This window comes from Myotis davidii, unplaced genomic scaffold, assembly GCF_000327345.1.
Source record: "Myotis davidii unplaced genomic scaffold, ASM32734v1 scaffold89, whole genome shotgun sequence".
In the NCBI taxonomy this organism is placed as follows: domain Eukaryota; kingdom Metazoa; phylum Chordata; class Mammalia; order Chiroptera; family Vespertilionidae; genus Myotis; species Myotis davidii.
Window position 1 is genome coordinate 5,211,299 of NW_006300372.1, and position 11,464 is coordinate 5,222,762.

The 11,464-nt window shown below is 39.1% G+C and overlaps 1 protein-coding gene across 1 annotated transcript in view; it reads right to left on the reverse strand.

Moving 5' to 3' along the window:
- JAKMIP2 (janus kinase and microtubule interacting protein 2) overlaps positions 1-9,413 on the reverse strand; it is a 129,700-nt gene extending 120,287 nt beyond the window's left edge. The window contains exon 1 of the mRNA XM_015572604.1: positions 9,096-9,413. The gene's annotated coding sequence lies outside the window, so the exon portion shown is untranslated. The remainder of the gene's footprint in view (positions 1-9,095) is intronic.
- Between the last annotated feature and the right edge of the window lie 2,051 nt (positions 9,414-11,464).

Genomic DNA, 11,464 nt, shown 5'->3' on the forward strand with positions numbered 1-11,464 from the left:
TGTAGACCAAGCATGTCAAACTCGCAGCCCGTGGGCCACATGCGGCCCAAAATGAATATTTTTGTGGCCCAGCCAATATAATGGTATGTAAAAAACATTTTAGTAAATATTTTGTATTTTAACACGTTAAGCACCATGTCAGTCACTGGTGACTGACTCTATTCTTTCCGTCTGTACCAGTCAGTCACTGGTGCCGCCAGCATATTGGTGAAATCGGATATGGCAGGCTAAATGGAAAGGAAGACAAAACAGGCTTTGTGCTTAATGTGTTAATAATTTATTCGTAGAATGACACCAAATCCTAAATTTTATAGAACGATGCTTACTTAAGCTACTAGAGGCCTGGTGCATGAAATTCGTGCACGGGTGGGATCCCTAGGCCTGGCCAGTGATCGGGGCCTATCGTGGCCATCTCACCCAGTCCCGATCGGGGGCGGGCTGGCTGCCAGATGGGGCCTGCTGGCTGGGGCCTGCTGGACAGGGGGAGGGGCCGTGGGAGGTTGGCTGTGGGAGTGCACTGACCACCAGGGGAAGCTCCTACAGTGAGCATCCATCCCTTGGCGGTCAGTGTGCATCATAGTGACTGGTCAACCAGTTGTTCTGGTCATTCAGTAGTAATGGTTGCTTAGGCTTTTATATATATAGATTACCTCTAATTGTTTCCATCAGTATTCTTGCATTTTAAAAAACAATTTTTCTTTTGAAATGTGTGCTCAAATTAGGTATATCAGACCTATGAATAGTTTATGGGACTTAAATATGAATCAGTAATGACTATGAAGTAAGAGCTTAGCTTATTTTTGGAGGTTTCTCTCTCCATGAAATGCTGCATAAGAAAGAGGCAGGTAAGAAATATAGGTGAGGCACATTTGCTTGGTTTACATTTTCATTGTGTTATAATGGGTAGCATTTTCCAGGGGACATTTTCCAGTTTGCAGCAGAAGGCATGATGAAAATATCATCCTCTGTTCTTAAGCACAGGCTCACAAGGCTTTTTTAGATTCACAATGATCTCAGCAAAATTTCATTCCTGAAAATAATACCAATGAATTGTTTTCTGACCAAATAGTATCAACTAAACTTAGATTTGGTTTTCTATGTAGATTTTAACTGCAGTTGGACTCCAGAATTTCAAGCATTGCAGTAAATGATCTTGATATAGATTCCAGATAAAGAAAGGGAATGAAGACTTTTTCCTCATACTGAAGTTTAACTGGATCAGCAGGTTAGGCACCTATAGAGGTGGCTGTCCCCATTGGCTTGAAGACAGTCCTCTGTATTTGCCAAGGATAACTCACTCTTCCAAGTTACTCTTTTGATATTTGATTTCAACACTTTCATGAAAGCAAGATGCTGCTTTAATTTATCTTTTGACTGAGGTAGTTTCAATTTGTTTCAGCTTGATTTTTAGATATAGAAATGAAGACATGATTTGTTTATGATTAGTAAATTTATTAGGGTGGGTTTCTATAATAGCTATGAGTGCATTAAGTAATTTGATGCTAATATTAATTTACTAATTTATTTTAATAAATTACACTGAAATCAATGGTTTTCTCTTAATGGTGTCACTATGTCTGACTTGCAATTAATTCCCTTTGGAAGGGAATTAAAGGAACCACAAGGGAAGAAAAGAAATGTCCACCGCTTTCTTATTTATGCCACAGCATATAGTAGTGTACACCTTTTAATGATAGATTTTTAATTGGTGTGATTTATTACCTTTTGAGTTTTTTCTTTTATCAAAATTTAAAATCCTGAGAAGATCACATATCTGAATACAAAATCCATTTTATCTTCACAGCCAAAATAAAAGGATGAGAACAGTGCAAAGAACTACTAGTGAAAAAGCTCTTCTACAATCAGGCCAGAGGTGTTTCAGGGGATGAATTCATTCATTCATTCATTCAGCCAGTATTTGCTGAACACATATATTGTGCTAAGCCATTTGCTATTAACAGTTCAATTTTTCACCCTCATAGTGAAGGGTAGGGAAAATCAAGAAAAGAAACAAAAAGCTCTAAAATTACAACTTTGATACATGCTATGAAGGAAACACACAGTGTACAGAGGGATATATATGTATATTTTAGAGGCCCACTGGACGAAATTTGTGCACTGGGGAAGGGGAGGTCTGTCAGCACGGCGTGCGCCCTCTCGCAGTCTGGGACCCCTTGGGGGATGTCCACCTGCCACGGGATCAGGCCTAAGCCAGCAGGCAGACATCTCTCTCACAGTCCAGGACCCCTCACTCCTTACCACCTGCCTGCTTGTTCCTTACTGCTCAGCTCGCTGCTCCTTAGTGCTGCCACAGATGAGGGAGAGGTTCCCGCCACTGCTTCTGCGCTTGCAAGCCATGAGCAGGCTTCTGGCTGAGCGGTACTCCCCCTGTGGGAACTCACTGACCACCAGGGGGCAGCTCCTGCATTGAGTGTCTGCCCCCCGGTGGTCAGTGAGCATCATAGCGACTGGTTGTTCTGCCATAACGGTCACTTAGGCTTTTATTATATAGATATGGACCTCTACAAAGGGTCATATTAAAGCTCAAAGTTAAAGTATAAGAAGAATCCAACTACTCATATTTTAAAAGGGGAAGAGTCTGATGAGAGTGAGCTTTCATTTAAAAACTATATTCATATTTAAAACAAAACATAAACACATTCATAGATACAGAGCCAGATGGGAGGGGGTGGGAGGAATGGATGAAAAATGTGGAGGGGAATAATAGATACAAACTTCCAGTTGTTGTTTTTTTTAAGCATTGCTTATTGATTTAAGAGAGAGAGAGAGGAAGGGAGAAGAGAGAAACATGGATTTGAGAGCATAACTAGGCAGGTGCCCTGACTGAGAATCAAACCAGCAACCTTTTGATGCACAGGATGATGCCCAACAAACTGAACCACACTAGCCAGGGCACAAACTTCCAGTTTTAACATAAATAAGTCATGGAGATGTGATGCACAGGCAATAAGGTCAGTAATATCATAACTTCGTTCAGTGACAGATGGTTAATAGACTTATTGTGGTTACATCATAAGGTATGTAAATGTAGAATCACTATTTTATACACCTGAATCTAATGTAATATTGTATGCCAACTATACTTTAATATAAAATATAAAATATGAAACAAATAAAAATATATACAAGTTTAAGGGATATATATGCCAAAAATATATTTCAGTTTAGTCTAAAAAGTCATCTGACAGCTAATGTTTGTCATTTAAATATTTTTTCATAAAAGAGTTCAGTTGGTCAGAGAGGTTAAGATTGCAGGATGCCACTACCATAATGAGGAAAAATAACATGAACCTGAAAGATATTTATTATTGTTATTTTAAATTATTGTTTATGCATGCACCTGCTGAAATTCCCAGTGATTCAAACAGGGATTTCACTGACTTGGGCTAAAAAGTCATTCACTGTTAGCAGACAAGAGATGACCCAGGTTAATTGAATGCCCATTGTGAGAGGTAGTAGCAAGCCTGGGTAACAGATCTTGTATTTCCTGAAAATAATGTTTGACTCACAGCTGCTGTAAAGCAGTAGGCTCTAGCTGTATCATAAGAAGTATTTAAAGCAAAGTGTAAGAGCCCCAAGTGGGGGAAAAAACATCTTGAATCATCAAGAAAAATGCACAGCGATTAAAAATTTAGTAGAAACATATTTCACTGGCACAGTAAAATAACTATAAAACAATGTTTAGAGTATGGTCCCATTTATGAAACTGTATGCCTGAGTGTGTGTATAGTGTCATATAGGGAAAAAAAATCTAATGGGAAATATTCCAAAACACTAAGAGGAATTATTTCTTGATGGTAGGCTTATGAGTGACTTTCTTTTTAAACATTCCTGTATTAACTTTTTTTTCCTCTTAAAATGAGCATGTATTTTTTACATGTGAAAAAATAAACACCTTTCAAAGACAAACTTTAACTGAACTGGTGAATACTGATTTAAAGCAGAATGTCGTTAGTGAGACAGATCTCTCTTGCACCGCAAGCTAATGGATGTGGAAGGATAATTCAGACAGCACAATTTGCTCTTTGGCCAGCATGGAATTACCAGTCAGACAGAGCATATGCTAGGGCATTTGCAAGGAAAGGGGGGGCACCAAAAATTAGAATATTCTGGAGAAAGGTACTTACTTGACTTTTGATATTTCAGAAAAGTATAAAAGTGTTTGTTCGGGAAAAATATCAGGAAGTTGTTGAAGCTATGTACACTTGTTTATTATTTAATGCCCTATTTTTAAGAACATGTAGGTGGAGAGATGCTTAGGATATATAGGTAGGAGGTATGGCTAAGTGTTTTCAAGGTCCAAAGCACAGAATAAAATGATGTTACCTTCCAAACTCTCATTAGAAATAAAAATAGTACTTGGTCATAAAATAAGTGCAGGGCAGTCCAACATAGTTCTGACTTTTCCCTAGACAAATGCTTTTGTGCTTTTCTGAAATACCAGGAATCTCAAAGGTTTTCCAAAATAATTCTTGTGTGCACCATTTTTTTTTTTTTTTGGTCTGATACCTTAACCATACACTTAGTCTGTTGAACCAATTCAACATGATCAAAGAGCAAATCATGGCACCTGAAATATTCAAATAAAAATCCAAATAGAGATGAGCCACATTTAATGCAGATCTACAATATTTGATATTTAAAAATTCAAATTGGCAAGGTAATTTGTTACATTTTCTAATATGGCACAATTGGGATCATGAGATTTGGAATCCAGCTGCAGTCAGACCATTTACCTAACCCAAACTTGAACAAGTCTAACCTCTCTGAGACTGTTTCCACTTATTTAAAATACTTATAGTGATAGAATTGGGGGGAATACAAGCTAAAAATAAACAATGTAAAATTAATGAGAACTACAAAAGATTATCCTATATAATAAAAGGCCAGCGACCATAACAGCGTAACAACCAGAACGACCGATCGACCAGTCGCTATGAGGTGCATTGACCATCTCTCGGTCCCTTCCCCCATCCCACAGACTCTGATAGCTGGATGGCCATTGGGGAACCACGGGAAACTGCAGTGGGTGCCGGTGGTGGGGCGGGACTGGGGACTGGCAAGTGGGCGGAACGACGGACCTCTTGTTCCCTCCCCACAGCCTGCAGGCTCCAATAGATCACCAGATGGCAAACAGGGAACCAGGGTGGGTGTTGGCGGCGGGGTGGGGCTGGGGACTGGTGAACGGGCAGAAGATGGCCCTGTTTGCAGGCTAGGCCTAGGTACCCTACCCACGCACGATTTCGTGCGCTGGGCCTTTAGTATTAATACAAGGCGTAATGACTAATATAAGATGCGTTATTCTTGTCATTAACTTTTCACATGTGTACATCTTAAACCCTCCAAAAAGTTCTATGTGCTAACATATGCAAATGTTGCTACTCATATAAGTTGTTTTGCAATTAATTAATTCATCTCCTTTGAAAACACATTTTCAGTTGTAACTGACCTCTCAGAATAACACCCAAGTATAAATATTATGTTAAAACTTCCATGATAAATTTGGTTTTCTTTTAGGCTCCAACCATGGGAAACAAGCATTAATCTTTTGATAAACCTATAAGAAATGAAGAAAATGGTTCTGACTCTCCTAGTTCTTCTGGTTGAGAATTGAAGCATGTACATAAAACTGAAATATGTTTTGAGATCACTTAAAGAAATAAGGAACATCCTATCAGAAAGTGAGAAATCAGATAATGTGTTTTATTCCAATTAAAACAAGTTTTACCTAAGTTTAAGTACCAGTCAAAATATTTACTATCTCAACCAGAATGGCATTTTCAAGATAGTGTTTGAGCAAAAGATAATTAGCTGTTAAGCAGTTCATTTACACAATAATTTAAATGTGCCTTTTTTTTTTTTTTTTAAGAAAGAGAGAGAAACAGCAATGTGAGAGCTTAACATCGACTGGCTGCCTCCTGTATTCCCTCCATCAGGGATAGAGCTGGCAACCCAAGCGTGTGCCCTGACCGGCAATCCAAAAGGCAACCTTGTGGTGCACAGGATGAAGCCCAACCAACTGAGCCACACCAGCCAGGGTTTGAATGTACCTTTTATATATATTTTGTTTTGTTCTGACACCAATCTGATGGCTCTTGAATTATTTTGTATCTAGACCCCAATGAACCCCATTTCATTTTTCAAATTTAGCCATACAGAAGGGATGACTTTAATATGGCTATTAGGCGTCACACTCCATAGCGTTACTGGGAAAGGACTCTCTCATGAAATGGCCATTTTTCAGTTCCCTGCATCCTGACAAGATGACATATAAATTTCTCTGTGCAGATGATCAATTGATTTTGTAAAAAATATCCAGATTTTGTAATTTAAAAGCCCCTTACAAAATGGAGTCTAACTGTTACAGGTCTAGAAGTACATGATATGAAACACTCTTCAATGGACAGTTGACTAGAAAGTCAGAGAAGTTTTTGAGAAAGAATCTAGTTCATCCCAAATAAATTCATGTGTAGGTCATATTTATGGAGGTTTTGATGAGAAAAGAATGCACTGCCCTATCTGGTTACCCAGTGGACCATTCAAATTTGCTATCAGAAAGTTCTACATTTTGTATTTATAATCTCCATTCTTCCCAATGCAGGTGAATCCCATTTTCCACTCTTTAGGTCCCCCAAAATAGGCAAGAAGCAATTTCCTACATGTAAGCCCTCAGCTTCTCTGAAGCAAATAACTGTCATCTCTCAGGTTTCTCTAAATGTAATAATCCTAGTTTCCTTATCCTTTCTTAAAGAGTTCAACTTGTAGTCCTTTATACGTAATTCACTTTTTTGTGGCTCCTCCTCAAAGGCTATGTAATCACCTCAAGTTGTGACACCAAAATCTAGACCTGTATTCATATCAGGGTCTGACCACGTAGCTGAAACATACGACTGTTAGTTCTATATCTGTGGCCTACAGTGATCTGCCTCTGCTCAAATTGTACCAACATCACCTATAAAACCATAGCCCCATGGAAAGTCAACACAAAGGAAAGAAAACAAAGCCCCAAGATACCTGTTTTCATTTCATAAAACAGAGTCAACTATGTCTTGATTCTTTAAAGATTACTGTAGATATATCTGAAATTGTAATTTTTGGAGGTCAAAAGTTGTCATTAAAAAATTCAGGATGCAGTGTGTTAAAATTTTGATATGATATACAAGCCCAAGGGATACTTCCTTGCTTGACTTTATGTAGCTGTTATAATTAGGTACATGGTAGCAAGACTTTACAGAATCGTGCATCTATATAATATATGACATGCCATAAGCATATTAAGTGCATTCTCTCCATTAAGTTGCTGAAGAGTCTTCCTGTATATAAGCCAAATAGGACATTTATTCTCAGAGAAATTAAACTATAAACCTGATTCAAATACATATACAATTTTTAAGTGAAGGGAAGATTAAAATAAAATGAAAGATTAAAACAAAAAATACTGCTATTTTACACTGTAGAAAATGCTTGCACTGCCAATGATATTGTTAGAGATGAGATCGATGGCTGAAACTAGTCCATGTGATGAATGTAATACTACTAACACACTTTTACCTGCAAGGATTTTTCTGGCTTTAATTCAATGAAATCCATTATCCTGGGTGGTAATGGAGGCCTGTACCCTACTCATCTTAGACATCTTTAGTCTCCTGAGCTGTCCTAAAGCCTTGGCATAATCAAAGGTCAAGCAGATCCCAGTAAGCATTTGTAAACTACAATACCCGCCCCCACCCCCCTTTTAGGCTACAAGCCACACGTTCTTTTGCTAAGCTTTGCTCTCTCTTATTCCATTTCACTGTATAAGCAGACTCATTTGGAAATGGCTAGGGTACTTAGGAAATACCTAGATTTTTTCAAACCAATCTCACTTTCCTACTTGACCACCTAAGTAAGTGAATCCAGAATACAACATTTGAGAGAACTCTAAAATGGTGCCTGGATACTGAAGGAATGAACAGCAAATAGCATCACTATTAAATAAAATGAATCCATTTCACCATCCAGCTTGCCTGGGCTTTCTGGGACACAAGGCACAAACATGAAAGGGAAGGGGTAGAATTCCAAGAAAACTGATTTGTTTCCACAATCATTTGGCAAGACACTGTACACAAAATAATACCACAAGCCACCTCCCTTTCCCATCATTGTCAGGTCCGGGTTCTCAAATCACCCCCCACAAACCTAATTAAAAATAAAGAAAAGAGGCCGGCTATGAATTCACATCTAGGGCGACGATACCTATTAAATGACAGGCATCTGTCCTAATTGGTCACAACAAAACTGATGGGCAATAACAAGAATAAACCTCACATTAATCCAGATGAAGTCAATGACTAATTTCACAAACCAGAAGCATACTTTCAAAAATATCCAATTACCTCCAAGCATGCAAGGGCATTGATAACCCATAAGAACGATTGCAAAGAACGCTTTACACATAAATATGTTTCATAAATGCACTCTAAGTGCTAAGTAATGTGTATATATGTTATGCATATCCATAGAGTATGCATTCGTGTAGTCACAATGAAATGTATTCGCTAAAAATGAAACTGTACCCAGCAAATGGTTTCTCAACAAGAGCACATAAGAATACGGAATAGGACGCTCAATTCTGGGGCCACCTTCCCCAAGCAATGAGGGAGAGAAGCAAAATCACCTTATCATTAGACAGAGAAGCTTATGAGGCACCGAATGTGTTTTGGAGGAAGGCCTAGCCCTGAATGTGGGAGCTGCAAATGAAATGATTCCTTTCAATAACACCCATTTCTTGTTAGCTTTTTCCACCTCCTGGTTCTGTCGCTAAGCTTGGAAGGAAAGGAACCAAGCGGCTCACTCTGCATTCTAAGCCAGTTAAGATAAAATCAGAACACCATTTTTTTTTTTTTTTAAACGGGAGCGGACGCCTTCTTACTTCTCTCCTCCTGGCAACCGTCCTCTATCTCCATCCCCATCTCTGTCTCTACATCTTCTCCCACTCTAAGGGAGTCATTGTTCCAGTGCAGGCCACAGATGTCTACACAGGGCATTTGGGAACAAACTAAACCAAGAAGATAGCTCCACTGTGTCTTACTCACCGTGCGGAGACCTGGAGAAGCTGTTGAAAGGAGGGAGAGGTGCAAACTGAATCCATTTTCCTTGTGACCGAGTCGGATGCAGCCTCCGAACCCAACATCAGCAGCGACTGCTGGGATTTCTTTTTTTCACCCTCAGTCTCTGGCTGGCGATGGTGCAAAAAGGAACCACCCTTCCAGCCCCACTAGAGTACCAGCAGTCCAGGCGGCGGCAGCACCAGCATCACCACTCGGGCCTCCTCCCTCTCGGAGGATGGGGTGAGCTCAGAAGCAGCCAGGAACTTGCAGCAGATACCTCCTCTGGCTCCTCCTCTTCGGCCCCCTCCCCCACAGCCCCTCCCCTGCTGCGGTAGAGGCTGCCCGTCCCGGCAGCTGCTGGTTGTCATGGTAATAACCAATGGTAAGCGATCGGACTAAGGGGGAGGGGAGATGGGCGAAACGCTGGAGGAGCAGGAGGGGAGTGAATGTGTGCTGCTGCCCTCTGGGATGCTCTTGGGCTCTGGCTCTTTAAAAGTGGGGCAAGGGTGCATAGGCACGGGAAGAAAATAATTTAAATTGAATCGAAATCTAGACTCTAACATACAAAACAGCTCAACTATTTGTGCATTTTTATATGGTTTTTCCAGTGAAATGTATTAAGTTTGCGATCAGAAAAAAATATGGAGAAAATTATGTCGTGTAATAGGAAATTATTATCACTCCAGATATGTTTGTCCTTTGTAGCATCTTTTACTCAATGCCACTCAAGGTTGTTATAAAGCAAAAGGAGTGGCTGGACTTTGCAATAAAACAAGAATCTGATTCCTTGGCACTGTTCTCCCTTGTTCTTTTCAGGAGAGTTCCTTGGAATTACTGTTTTTCCAGCTCCCCCTGTGAAGAAGTCCCAGCGTTCATTGGCACTACCCTGTGGAAGAGGAAGATGGAACAGAGGAAACAAATTCCTTAAGCAATCAGTGTTCTCAGTAGCACAAATTGGTGGATAGTTCCAAACCTTTTCAGTTCATTTCCTGCGGTAAATTCCATGCCATTTTCATGAATGCTCTTTGGAGGTCCCAAGGAGTGAGGTCAGCAGTATTGAGCTCTAGGTGAGTTGTCTCTGGCTATAAATTATAGATGACACTGGTATTTATCTCATGCAGTAGTTGTAAGGATCAAATGAGATAATGCACTAAAAGCACTTGGCATGTAGTATGTGTACAATAAAGATTACTACTAGTAGTAGTACATTGTATTCATGTCTTAATCCAAGAAATTAAAGGAATAGCATGGCAGTTACAAATATGGGGGAAAGTAAGGTGAGAAAACACTTAATACATATTATCTGTGATGACGATGATGACAATGACAATGACAAATACAGGGAGGCCTGAGACTTTAAAAGTACTCTGAAGATTAAAAGATGAATGGAGGACGTTCTAAGTCCTAAAGGAGTTGGATAAATTTCCCCAATTCACACAGCTAATAAGAGGCAGAGCCAGAATTAAAACTCTGGCTCTTCTAACACTAACATCTGCTCGTGTTTAACCATTGCAGTAAACCCTTGATTTTTCGGAACTTGATTAAACAGACTTTGGATTTAACAGACAAATTTTTCGCTCTGTATGTTATGTGTGAAAATTAACACCCTGTTAATTTTTAAATGCTTTTAGCCAAGATTTGCTTACGATTAAATTAACAGGTTATTTTTTTGTTATTAATTCACTGTTCTTTTAAACAAATTTTAGTGAATAGGTCATATGTTGGACAAAACATTGTAGTAATTTCACCAACATAAATAAATATGACATAGCTACAACTATAGTCTAAGTATTTAAATCCAAGAGTCACCTCTCGTAAACAATGTTTGGGGAGTGATTAGCATGTGATCACACTGCATCTCGGGGCAATTGTTGTCACGTGGTGTGACTTTCTGCAGCAGTCTTAACAGGTGCTGGCCAATGTTTCCACGCCCCAGCTGTGTGCATTTGTTTACTCATGGTGACTGGTGAATGTACACGTTTATTAGATCTCTTCAAAATAAATTAAAAATTATAGTAATATATATAGAAAACTTTTATGTGAATTAAGCTTTTCATACATACTTAATTTTGATTACACAAACATGCCTACATAAAGGTAAATGAACTAAGTTGTCAAATTTTTAGCATACGAATTTGGAAAGCCTACTTTATTATATAATGGACTTACAGCTTTAATAAACACCCCCTTGCCCGAATTAGTACGTTATATTGAGGTTTTACTATACCACTCTGCCAGGAAAAGATTATTTTAGGGTTGTTTATAACCCCCATAGGGTTATTTGTAGGTTCAAATGGGATTAATATAAGTTTCAGAGCCAGATAGCCTGGGCTTGATTTACTGTAGATCAGTGG